The sequence below is a fragment of the Heliangelus exortis genome, chromosome 2 (assembly GCF_036169615.1).
Source record: "Heliangelus exortis chromosome 2, bHelExo1.hap1, whole genome shotgun sequence".
NCBI lineage: Eukaryota > Metazoa > Chordata > Aves > Apodiformes > Trochilidae > Heliangelus > Heliangelus exortis.
Genome location: NC_092423.1, coordinates 31,975,952 through 31,989,570, shown reverse-complemented (window position 1 = coordinate 31,989,570; position 13,619 = coordinate 31,975,952). Strand labels below are relative to the sequence as shown.

General features: G+C 37.3%; 1 protein-coding gene across 7 annotated transcripts in view; it reads left to right on the top strand.

Annotated features, from left to right (window-relative positions):
- The window catches only part of RBMS3 (RNA binding motif single stranded interacting protein 3), a 706,618-nt gene that overhangs the window by 600,650 nt on the left and 92,349 nt on the right, over positions 1 to 13,619 (top strand). The gene's annotated exons all lie outside the window — the stretch shown is intronic.

The following is a 13,619-nucleotide window of genomic DNA, read 5'->3' as shown; positions in this document are numbered from 1 at the left end:
AACATTGCTATTAAATCGATACATAAACCACATTCTACCATGTTTTAGAGTTATAATCGAGTCTCATAAGGCAGTACAATATTCTCTTGTGTTAATTGTGTAGCATTAATATTGACATCAGTGTGTTGTGTTCCATTATCTGGAGAACTTATTTGTGGGAATATCATAGCTGAAGTATTTGATGACATTTTAAAATGTAGTATGCATGCTTTTCTTACTCCATCTTTATCTTACAATTTAAAATTCACTGTTGCTCTTCTGACCATCCTCAGGACTGTGGGATTTTTGTTGTCTGTGGATCTGTACGAGAAAATATTCTAGAAAAGTTTTTCTCCCTTCACTTCAGGTTCTCTTATCGGGTTGCAAACTTAAGTCTTGAGTTGGTGTTCTTATGGCAGGAGAAAACCATGAGGTCTCTGTTAGGCCTCTGTCTGCCACATTCCTCAAACTAGAAAATTGCTGCCGTTTAATATTTACTGTGTTGTCTTCAGGTTTTATTAGCAACGTGGTGTAGACTTTGTTCTCTGTCTCTGGGGAAATACTGTATTCTAAGCAACAAAGCTGGCAAAATGAGGGGAAAAAAAGGAAAAAAAAGAAATGGAGAGCCAGATTAGCATCTCTGTTAACAGCAGAGTGAAAAATATGATCACATTTGCAATGGACTCTTATTAAGCTGGTGGAAATTGCAACCCAGAGGTCATACACTTACTCACTGGCAGCAGAATGTTGTCACTCCCTGCTGGCTGATTCATGAAATCATTTGCTCTGAAGAAAATTGCTGCTTCACATCAGCAGGAGACAGCTTTTGTCAGGCCAGACTCTGGTAGTGCTATTTGGTTGTAATCATGCTTTGAATAGAGTTGCACTCAGACTCATCATATCAGTGTGGCCCTGTCCCATGCAGGTAAACCAAGGAAGGATCCCAGCCAAGTGGGGACAAAGCCTTAAAGAATGGTTTAGTTTTGGTATCAGAGCCTGTTACTGTTCCTCATAATGTAGTTTACCTGGAAGAGAGGTCTTTGCTTTTTCATGTCTAATTTTTTATCTCCCCTGATACGTAAGTGTTGGATTATCTATAGAGTTTTGAGGTAAGTTCTTAAACCAACTTTAATAGCAGAGCCTTTGTATTTTTGTGTAGAGGAGATGCTATAGTCTCCTTCATTTCATTCATGTTTGGAAGCCATACAATTACTTTGAAACCATCCACAGTCTTACTGGATTCCTCATAGTGCAGCAAAAAAGGCCTTCAGTCTCAGTTTGCAGATAAAACCACAGTTTTTATAAACTTCTGTCATTCTGTTTTTTATTGGCAGTGACATTTACCCCCATCCATTTGGCTTTTCAGTTATAGTGCTTCCTTTTTACAATTTTTGTGTTTGTGAAGGACTCTGCTGTAATGCAGAAAATGATAGACATGAGTTGACTTTGCTCTTATATCAAGCTAGAACATTTTCAGGGACAATTTAGAAGTCTTCCTCTTATTACTCTTCTGGCCTTCTCTTCATTTTCTTAAGTTGTTTTTGTTTTTCTGGTTTTTTGTTTGTTTTTCTTTTTAACATATTCTTCCTTCTTGTGCTTAGCTTACTTCTGTTCTTATTATTCCAGTATTTCTACCAGAGTCAGAATGATTTTTACTTTTCCAAGCTTAGCATTGCAGTCAGGTTACTTTTGTAATTTTTAGACCTGTGGCAAAACAGGATCTAGCATGACCTTTTGTGCAACCTCTGAGACATGTATTGCAGAGGGTTAAAAAAGATTAGGCTGTCACTCAGTCTCTAATATGTAAGTTTGCTTCCTTCTCTACTCTCAGCTGACATCTCTGCACTTGAAAATTTCAAAAGGGTTTAGTGTTATCTATTTAATATTCTAGGATATTGTCTCAGATGGTAATAAAGGGTTTTTAAGCTGTAAGGGTTAGAATTTTACTTATGTCATAGCACATTAGATTTAGAGTTGGTATCATCAACGCATTCTGAAAAGAGCTAAGAAATATAAGATCATCCGTTGTCTTGAGAAAATATTATCATTTTACTTTTTTGCCTTGCTCTGGGATAAAGTATTGTTATAAATAGGTGACTTACTGGAAAATTCCCAGTGAAACCACTATGCAGTTTTCTGTCATGCAAGTCACAGGTACAATTTTGCCTTGAATGCTGAGACTTACTTTTAAGTTGGTGCAAAGCCTCCACGTCCTGGCAGGACCTCCAGGTGGTGGTATGTGTTGCCTTCTTGCCCTTCAAGGAATTAGGCACTGATCAAGATTTTTTCCAAGGCCCTTTCTTCCTTTCAGGGCACATACAAACCAGTGCAACATTTGCTTCCTACCTGCAATCACTTGGTGAGAGGATCAGTAGCTCTAGCACCCCAAAAAGTCTGTCTTGGAAGCTGCTGTGAGGAGAAGCTGATGCACCAGACTGGAGCTTGGGTAGGGTTTGGTGTGTGCTGTGGCACTGTGCAGTTGGAGGTCCATCTTCTGAGTTGCTGCTCACCCCTTCTGCTGGGGAGAAAAAGAGAAGGGCTGTCAGTGTCCTTACTTGTATTTACAAAGTGTTCCCTCCCTCCCTTTGGGCCTGTTTATGGAGAAGATCGTGGAACGTGGAGTGAGGTTTTGTGGTCCACAGTAATTGCCCAGGTAGCCAAGAAGGCCAATGGCATCCTGGCCTGTATCAGGAACAGCGTGGCCAGCAGGTCCAAGGAAGTGATTCTGCCCCTGTACTCAGCACTGGTGAGGCCACACCTCGAGTCCTGTGTCCAGTTCTGGGCCCCTCAGTTCAGGAAGGAGATCGAGGTCCTGGAGCAGGTCCAAAGGAGGGCAACCCGGCTGGTGAAGGGACTCGAGCACAGATCCTATGAGGAGAGGCTGAGGGAGCTGGGGCTGTTCAGCCTGGAGAAGAGGAGGCTCAGGGGAGACCTCATCACTCTCTACAACTCCCTGAAAGGAGGGTGTAGCCGGGTGGGGGTTGGTCTCTTTTCCCAGGCAACTCTCAGCAAGACAAGAGGGCACGGTCTCAAGTTGTGCCGGGGGAGGTTTAGGTTGGACATTAGAAAGAATTTCTTTACGGAGAGGGTGATCAAGCATTGGAATGGGCTGCCCCGGGAAGTGGTGGATTCTCCATCCCTGGAGATATTTAAAAAGAGACTGGATGTGGCACTCAGTGCCATGGTCTGGTAACTGCAGCGGTAGTGGATCAAGGGTTGGACTTGATGATCTCTGAGGTCCCTTCCAACCCAGCCAATTCTATAAATGTATGAATCTATGAATTATCCTTTCCAAGGTGTTTATTGTGATTTGGATATTCTCTATCACAGTGATATCAACTCCCACCTTTAAGAATAAGTCAGACACTGTCTCATAAAAGTTTTCTGCAGTGTGACCTATAGCTGGCTATGGTTTTGACACAGTCAGGGTCAAATCCAGGTTTTAAAGGTATTCCTGCATTTAAGTGTGGAAGCTGATGCTGCTGCTTCTAGCAAACTCTTTCATTTTAGGGTATACACATTGTGTCTTCCAGTGAATGCAGAAGAATTAAATGAAGGGCAATAACAATAGTAAGAATTTTCCCTTCAGCTTTTCCTTCTTCCTTACAGTATTGGCAAAAGTTATATTGCTCAGCTATGTTTTGGATTATAAATGGAGTTTTTGCTGCAGCACCCAGTAATCATTGTTGGAATGTGTTTTAATTAGAAATTATTTAAATAAAAGGATTTCCATCAGGCAGTCTGAAAAAAAATTAGAATATTTCTGAATACTTTTAAACTGGTGACTAGATTAATAGTTTGTTGAAAAATGAGCTAGTTTTTCATTTACACAGGAATATTCATAAATCCACACTAATATGCTTCTAGGAATATACTGTTTAAGCTCTGATATCAAGGTCATGTTACTACTTTGATCACGCAGGGGACATATTTACCCAAACAAAATAATTTTTCATATTATTAGAATTTTCTGTTGCTGCTTTTTAACAGACTCTGAGTAAAGCTGCAAATAATTTTAGCATTATGTATATGACCCTTTTTTTATTACAGTGACCATTCACACAACAGATGTGGTTTTCCCCAGATTCAGTAAAAGAAATGTACTTTTTAAGCACCTTGGTCTGAATTAAATAAGCTAATGGTCATAACCAAAACATTTTTTTCCTCCTGGAGTTTAACACTAAGTTAACATAAGTTTAACACTAAGTTGCGTAAGTTCTTCTGGACATTATTAGTGTACATATGTTGGAGTGTGAGCAGCAAATGTCAAGACTCAACTTCAATTAGTCAAAAATAAATGTCTGTATACAGCAATTATCATTATGCTGGTGGAAAGAAATCATTGTATTGACATAAGACATTTGGCCAGGTTTCCTTGTTTATATTGGAAACATATGTTTGAAAAGAATTTTCTTTGCTCCATAATGTTAGTTCCAGCAGTGTGACACAGACAGGGAATGACAGGATGGTAACGGTCCCGTTTACCTAGAATAACTACCAAATAAAAAAAAATATATAATTTAATAAAATTGAATTTAAAATAAATTCAATACAAAATAATAAAGAAATACTTAAACAGCTACAAGAAGTAACCTTGTATTAGCAGAGCTAGAATTAATTCTTTGCACCGCGTAAATTTCTGTCATTTTATCTCTGGACTATCTGTGCAAGTAAGTTTTTCTTTGTGGAATAATAGCCATGTCTCTGTGATCAATAGCATTAGTTTATGAGAACAGTAAAAATAGATTTTATAGCAGAAGCACAGAGCTATTGTTTTGAGAAGCAGTGTTGGATAAAAGCTTTGCATTTGCTCTTTTCTCCTGAGACTACTATAGAGAACACTAAAAAGTAAAATGGGTGACCACAGAAGCAAGTAGGGTCACCCATTACCAAGGATTCATTTTATTTCCATTAGAAGGGAACTAGAAAGCATCTCACACTATTTGCACCTGATTTTTCCATTATATATTACGGTACATGAGATCATTTAAAAATCGCTGAGCCTTTCAGATGAAGCTGACTCTGTTGCTGTTCCTTAATAATTGAACAGTAAGAAATACAAGATCTCCATTTTCATCCAAACAAAATAACTTCTGAGATTTTGGGAGAGGCCAAAAAATATATCAAGTATAGTCTTCCTAAAAGCTCATAGAGCAGCCTCCGAGGGGTTTAAAGAGTGGACCTGTAGATAGGAGCCCTGGGAGCACACACTCAGCTGGTGTATGCTGGTACAGGAGCAGTCATATGGTACACCAGTGTGGAGTAAATGCACTAAAGTCAGAGTGCTATTTGTTTAAAAACATGATACAATTCAGACCAGTTCTCTAGTTCACAGCTGCACCGTATGAATTTTCAGGTTTCGTGTTTATCTGGGATGAGAGGCAGCACAGTGAGACTGCAGGATCTCTTTCAGTATTTGTTTGCTGAAAACTGTTCTGGATGACAGGCTAATGGTTGTCTTGACTTGCCTTACTTGTTACTGACAGGATTGGAGCTTTCAGTATAAAGACTCAATAAACTACTAGCACCTCTACTTTTTTAGTGATGGCACTGAAAGAAAGATGCTGGGAGAGAAAAGAAAGTTTGTAAGAGACACCCTAGCATTAACTCCTGTTATATTTACTTCCAGTTCAAGCCATAGGCCTGAAGACTGTGCTAAAACACACTGAAAGTATTGAAAGTGTTCTCACAGGTTTCACTGCATCTTAAATTGGGTATTTTTCACCTGTTCTTCTAGTTCCTTGTCAAACACAGCAAAAGTGTGTGCCTGTGTCAAGTTGAGGTCTGGGAATTCACAATGGAAAACAATAAAATGTCATTAAATGCTTTCAGGAACATTTTTTTAAGTATAGAACTTTTTTCATTTTGTTTGAAGGAATCAAATCATGCCTAAAGATGTGTAGTTTAATAAGCCTCTGAAACAATAATTGTACAAGAAGTCAATGGCATAAAAATGATAAAAAGCAGCCATTTTTGCTTGCTTTTTGGGACCACTGCATTATCATATCTTATTCTATTAATTACTTGCATAGGTTTCAGAAGAGATGTGTAGGCTTTTCTTTACCCATTGTCTTCCTTAGTTACTGTGGCATGAGAGAAAAACGGGAGAGCTGTGGCATGTAAGTTCTTCACAAAAATTCTGCAAACATGGAAAAGTGCATTAGTTGCTCCAGAGTTCACTTTTTAACAGTTCTTATTGAATGAGTATGGGCCTTCACTTATTTATGGGTCTTCACAAAAACCCCACAATTTATATCTACTTGTTTCAATATTTATTTATTATCTGTCTCACAGTTGATATGTGAAGTGCTCTGAATTACTTGTAACCAATACTCCTCTTCAGAATAGAATAATGTCTCAATTTTTTGGCACTTCCAGTGAGGCAGGAATCCAAGGGAGTCTATTGAAGTGTTTTTTACAGGAGGTATTAACCCAGCCAAATTCTGTGTTGTGTAATTAGAGCTGGCATATTAAAATAATGTGCCCCAAAATTCAGCTGCTTATGGTCATGTCCGGAAGTCATGAAAAATATAAGTGTAAGCACTGGTGCACTGAAATTATTGCTATAAACTGATGCACATACGTAGCTGGTTTAGTTGCACAGTCATTCAATAAAAGGACCTCCCCTTTTGCTGAGAAATTTAAAAATTGCAGAACATCTCTCTTCTCAAAAGACTCCAATTCCTTTTCATCCAGTAGTTTGAGATGGTGCACTCATTTGCTATTTTTCAGCTTTGGGCTGGGGCAGTCAGTAAGGCAGAATTTTCCCATATCATCGTCTCTGAGGAAGCAGCTTTCTCTGGTGAAACACATGGGCCCAACTCTGCTCTTGCTCACATTTACCTCAAATTTAAATTGGACTTCAGTAGAATAGTTTTGGTTTCACTGAGAATATCTCTCTAACTTCTGTGAGCTCAGATTCAGGCCTTTTCTTTAAAATAAAAGAAATCTTTTCTTAAAAAAAAAAATCCAACATTAAAGTTCAGGCTAATATTTAATTATTTATAAGTTAATAGATTAAATTATTAACTCCTTAAATCTGTTCTGTATTTGCTCCACATCCATTCTTGATCTCCAACAGAGACTAGCACTGGAGTTGAGTGAGAAATGGAGTTTGTTAAAATAAAAATAAGCCATCATATTGCAACATTTCAGCACTGCTCTAATACATTTCAGCTTTGCTATTTTGATTGATTTTGTTTAAGTTTCAATACCATATTGAAGGAATGGAATGTTTTAATAAGCCTGAATCAAGCGTGCTCAATCTGTTCTTTTGCAAATTTAGAAATAAAAATAGGTTTTTAAAGAAAAACAAACTTTTGCCCTAGTTTCTCGTAGTAAATTGAGGGCCCTAGTTTCTCGTAGAACGGAGACTCCCATTTCTGATCTGCTTTAACAAAATTGTTATGGGGACTTCTGCAACAATATGGTTCATTATAGCTTCTCTATGTCATAGCTGGAGTGTTTGCATCATTTGCAAGAAGATCTGGACAAGACTTTCCAGCTGGTATGCTGTCTCCTATGTATGGATACAGGGAGCTGTACTACCTGTTCTAAGTAATTTCTGTGTTGTGGAAGAGAAACTTTAACATTATGCTTGACACTATTTCTCCTCTGGGTTTTATTTTCCTTCATTAATATATTCTTGCTTTTAAGAAACAACTATTGTACAAAGACATGAAAGCTTTGCTTCCCATTTCTTAAGAGGTGAACTAGAGATAATTACTTAAGCTACAATACAGTTTATCAAAAGTAAATAGAGTTTTTTTTCTTGCTAGCCAAACATATGCTTGCTTTATAATTGTTGCTTTGGGGTTATTTTCTATTATGTAAAGCTTTTTCCCCAATTTCTATAATTATATTTCAAAAGTGGTATGTTGTAGGACCTAAAATGCAATGTTAGCTCATTGTTTTGCTTTAATAATAATTCTTACAAGTCCACCAAATATCATGTGGTGAACTTGAACTGTAAACCTACTAGATAGATATACCATGTGTTGCTTGAACTATGTAAAAGCACTGACTCTTGCAAAAATACTGAGCAGCAAAGACTCATTTAAATATGTAATAGTGCACTTCCATTATACTTCTATGTATATATGTTAGAGTCTGTCCTGCAACATCACACTGAGTATTTGGGACTTCTGAGACAAAACTATTACTCCTTTATATCATCAGCTCTGTCCTTCAACAAGTCAAGCAGTCCATATGGGATAGGATGATGTGTTTATTTGCTTCATTACTTATTGTTTTCTTCTTCAGTCAAGGCTTTGTACTTGCATGTTTTTTTGTCCTTTTGTGTCATGTGCCATCTTTTGTTATTCTTCATCTTTGTTTTCTAAGAGCAGAATAGCTATGGTTGTGTTTTCTGATTTTCCTTGAAGTTTGAGTTTTATTCACTTATGACACTGGGATGAGTAGAAGCCAGTGGACTCACTAGAGCAAAGGGATAGTCATGAGAGATAGTCTTTTGTTGATGGAGTCCTAAAACTTTTACTATTTCAAAACTTACGACAGGAAAATTCATTTTGTAAATAAGCCCTGCGGGTTCTGTAAAGGCTGTAGTCCTGCTGGGTACATCTATCTGAGCCCAGGTACAGAATCAGAGCTTTAACTTGCTCGATTCTGCCTCGCTTCTAGAGCTTTTGTGTCTCTCATATCTCCCTCTGAAATACTGGATAAGTAAACAGATCTGCTTACAAAGTGACTTTGATGTTACGGTAGGATAAAGTTTTTCTTAGAGACTAAAAATGATTCATCTGTGGCAGACAAAGGGGTTGGTTCTTGCATGAATGTTTCAATCAGATAATCTATGTATTTTGTACATTAAAATGTTATCAAACTGCTTAAAAACTGGGAGCTAAGAAGAAAACCAGTTATCAAAGCTTGATCAGTTTGGATGCCTGGTATAATAGTGAGCTTAATTATTACTCTGCTCCCTTTTTTTATGGTGGAGGAGGATTTGCCAAGGCTGAAAAATGAATTAATCCAACTTTCTCATAAAAACATACTTTGAAAAAGATCATTGATTGGTCACTGACCATTCATTTATATGCCACTGGCTTTCTCATGATTTTTCCTCACATTAGCAAAATGAAGGTGTTTAAAGACCCATATGAATGTTCACAATGCACTTGTTACTAAGCTGTCTACTGCAAATATTGCAGTCATTTTTTGCACAAGATGAAAGGGAGAGATTAAGCTCTTCCTAACATAATGACAAAGATTCTGTCTTCAGAAATATTCATGGTGAAAGCAGTTAAAATATAAAAGATTTTATATAAATGGATAAATATATACAATATAATATATCTATATATAGAATATTATATAATTTTCATGCAATTCTTGATGTTGCTGGACAGATGATGCTATATGACTATGATTTGGAAGCTGTGGAGGACAAGATTTTCTCAGTAACTCTTGTGACAGAAGTTTGAGAGCACCTGAAATAGTGAAAATGATTCACTGAATGCAAATTACAGCTTTCATCTTCCCTTATGAAGCACATGCTCATGAATATATACATTTTTTGCGTATGTAGAAGCTCAAGTGTATCTGCCTTCTGATGAATGAAAGAATAAGGGAATTATATATTCAGAACTAGTTAGAATTTGGCTTTTTGTTGAATTCTCCAATTTAATTGAAGTTGCTTTCCTGAGATAGAACATTTCTAAGAGGCTGCCAGATTCAAGAAGGGGGTACTGTTATCCTGATCTCTTTCCATCTAAAGGTTTTGTCCTATTTTAAATACCAGCATTGCTTTGGGTGATATAACACCCTTTTGGCAGTTCAGTGCTATCTGTCTTCACAGTCTGGCCATCTGATGTAGCAGAGCATGAGAAGCTGATCTCCTAAGGGAACTCCAGCAATATTGACAGGCTTGATTGACATTAAGCCAGTCTGTCTCTTTCACCTCCCCTGAACCCTCAGAGGGGCCGATTGAAGAGAGATAGAGTGTTAGCCATTGACTTCCATGGGAATAGAATGTGAACACTAGCAAGTACTGCCCTTTCGTAAAGCAGCCCTGAATATCTTGGCAAATGCTGTTTAGAAGCACTATCAATTTGATCCTGCTTCCTTCTCAGGACTAAAAGCCAAGTTTGGGGCTATTTATGTCTTATTAACTGGAGCAGGCTTTGGATAGGAACTACAGCAAGCATTTAAATCTTCTTGAAAAATGGGTTGTGGCTTAATGAACCTTGTTCAGGTTACAGCTGTTATTTATTCTTGATATTTCTATTTGTTACTGTCAGGTAGAAGTCAAAGAAAGAGCATTGCCTTCTATCTTAAAGAGTTTATCAGGATGGAATAGCCTGAAATTTGTCTCAAGTGAATTGATTCTCACTTTTCTGACAGGAAAATATCAACAATAGATTTTACAGATATGCTTAAAAATACCACACAATCTCAAAATTTTGAGGATGTCAAGAACCACACAGAAAGATGTGCTTATCTGCTCAAAATACAAACATCTACAGATATCCAAATTACATTTTCTATTAAGTCAGCAGTACAAAAGGTGAGAGGAGAGGCAGGGGCACAGACATTTATTTTCAGTCAGTGTATTCAAACAGAGGAAAAGGAGGAAAGTAAAAATTCAGTCCATAAGTAAGACTGTCTATCTGGAGTGGAAGAGAACAAAACTGGGAAAAATTTTCAAGACTCCCCTTTTTCCTTCTTCCTTTCTGAAGTAGTTGAGGGTAATTTCTGCTATAATCTTCTGATATTATTCATGTGATGGTGATATTTTTTTAAATAGTTTATGAAGATTTTAATTTTTAATTGATAACCGTAATAGCTAATTGTGATTTTTTTCTTGTCTGAAGTAAATTATTTTTAAAGCACCTCTGACATTTCATGAAACCATTAAAAAAGGATTCCTGATATAGTGGAATAAGATATGTTGTTCCTACATCTTCTGGTTTTATTTATTGGATTAGGAAGGATAATGGTCTATCCTTATCAGATAGGTCTATCCTATCTGAATAATGTCAAATATTCGTGTGCATCTGATCTTGCAAAAACCTTTCTTACAAGCAATTTCAAGAGTGCTGAAATAAACCAGAGATTTGAGTTCTTCTATTTACTTAGAGGAACATGTTTGAACTTCTGTGAATCTGTTACACTCTACCTTATGTCCTGAAAAAAGAAAGATTATTAATTTGATTTCTTGTATTTTGAGGTTCATTATCATAGTTATTTCCAGGTGTAAACCATTAAGACCTAAACCACTTCAGAGCTAATCAGATAATTTTCTTCATTGCTGGATGTAATAAGCTACTTGCCTGTGATTTTAAAAAAAAACAAACCTGAACAACCCAAAACCATTTTATCTGGACTCTGTCTTCCTGTCAGAACATTTTCGTTTGATCATTTTGCTTATGTTGATGTTGATCACCACAGATCTTTTTTTCCTCAGACTTCTTCTCGGTTGACTACAGAGGAATATCACCTCCCATGCATAAACTTGCTCATAAAGGGCATGATACTGTTGGTTGTTTCATCTTTTCTGACAGGAAAATACCAAGAGTAGATTTTATAGATAAGTTTAAAAATACCACGCATGCTCCAAACTTTGAAGAAGTCAAGATCCATATAGAAAGCTTATGTGTTCAAAATATGAACATCTACAGATATCCAAATTACATTTCCTATTAAGTCAGCAGTACTTTTCCGTCCTCATCCCTGGTTCCTGACAAGTCTGTATGATGTTTTCCACTTTTTTTTCTAGATGGGGAGATTGGTTATTTGGCAGTTCTGTTCAATCTCAGTCAACTTTTGGACTTCCCAGGTTAACAAATATGAAGTTGTCAGTTGGTAATGCTATGGGGAAGTCCAGAAAAGCAACAACTTCCTATTTGTGGCTGGCTAATATATAGGGAGGATATGTAGTCAACCATACAACTTCCTAGCTTGCTCAACCACATCATAGTATATGGAATAATACCACATGTGTACATTAGCAGATGATCACGGCATGTGTAAATATCCAACATGCAGATTGTTTTTGCATGCTCCTCCTAATAGTTTCATATGTTGCTTGGTAGCTGTTCAGTGCTTAAAACAAAAAGCTTTTGAAGCTTCAGATGTGATGTTCAATAGGCTTTTCTGTAATGCTGGCTTAGCACCTGCTCCTCCCTCTCAGTCACATGAAAGCATATTATAAGTAACTGATCTGAAATCGTGCAGCATCACTCTGGGGAGTAAAACTGGTGGGCATGTGAGGCAGTCAGCCCTGTAAAATCTCTCTGTCTGCAGAAAGAATCTCCACAGCCACCTGGATGCTTTTAACCCTTCATTACTTCAAATTTAAAATGGTTGGCTGAGCATTGCTTCTACCAAAATCTGATACAATAATCGAAGTCAGAGGTGGGGAAGGACCTCTGGGGTCACACAGTTGAGCTTTCTGCCGATAATGGATTGTTCCCTGCAGTTCAGTTTCTAGTGACCTTGGAAATTACTACCGTGGTAAATGGTAATGAAAAAACAAAGCTGTGACTGCTTCAGAGGTAGTTAAAGCGATGCTGTCCCAGTAAGAAATTTTGGTTTTGATGTGAGATTTTCTATGTGCATTGCTACTCAGTTGCAGTTCTGAAGTGGTCACAGTTTAAGTCTATTCTTTCTGAAGTGAGCTTCTTTTTGTATTACATGTAGTTATCCTTTAACCAAGTCTTTATTTTTATTACAAATAAGCCATAATACATAATACTATCTAATATATAATAGAGTTTAATAAGTCATCAACTAACCCCCCCATAGTGCAAGCTTTCCTTCCTGTCTCTGCATTTTTATTCCTTCAACTTTTCTACTTTCCCTGAGCAGGAGGAGAAGAAAAAAAAAAGGTTTTTTGCCTTTTTCCATCAAAAACCCTGGTTAATTAACTAGAACTTCTCCTTTTCACACTTGGTAACACAAAAATTCCAGAAAAAAATCAGATGTGACTCATCACTTTTAGATTTCTCTCAACCAAGCCAATATTGGTTCACTTAATGTGTTAATGTAGGCAATCAAGGACAGTCTTGTCATACACATAATGAAGTGTGTAGAATTTGGCCCCTCTTTTAAGAAGGAGACAGCCAAGACAAGCTCCCACCAACAAACTCGTTACAGTTCTTCCTGAAAAATATTTTAGGAAGCTGTTAAAAGCTGGGGAGATGGGAAAAGATCCCAAGACACGAAGTTTCCTTCCTGTTGTACCCATTTGATGTGTGGTAATTTCTTCACTAGGGGGCCCAAATGTGAGCTGCTTTTTGAGGTGTGCAGCTCTCTGAATATCCTTTCTTTCTGGGGCGCCAGCCCTCCTGATTATTCTATTTGCAGACACCACGTCTTGGTTGGAGAGGAAAGGGGTTTTTTTTCAGTTGCCAACTTGCTTGAAAGAGGAGTTAAGAGGAAAAGAAAGCTAGTTGGACTGTGCTTGACAAAAGTCTCAGTTTTATTCTGTCTATTTAGATTTTTAAATGATTGGGTGCTGAGAAACACAAAAATTGTGAGAGCACTTATTCCTTAAACGGATTCTTGCAAAGTTTTTACAATAAAACCAGAAAGCTGCTTTAGTAAAGCAATATTTATCCTTGCACTAATGCTGGTCATGAATATGTGTCTTACTTAGCTGGAGCTAATGCCTGACTCTACTA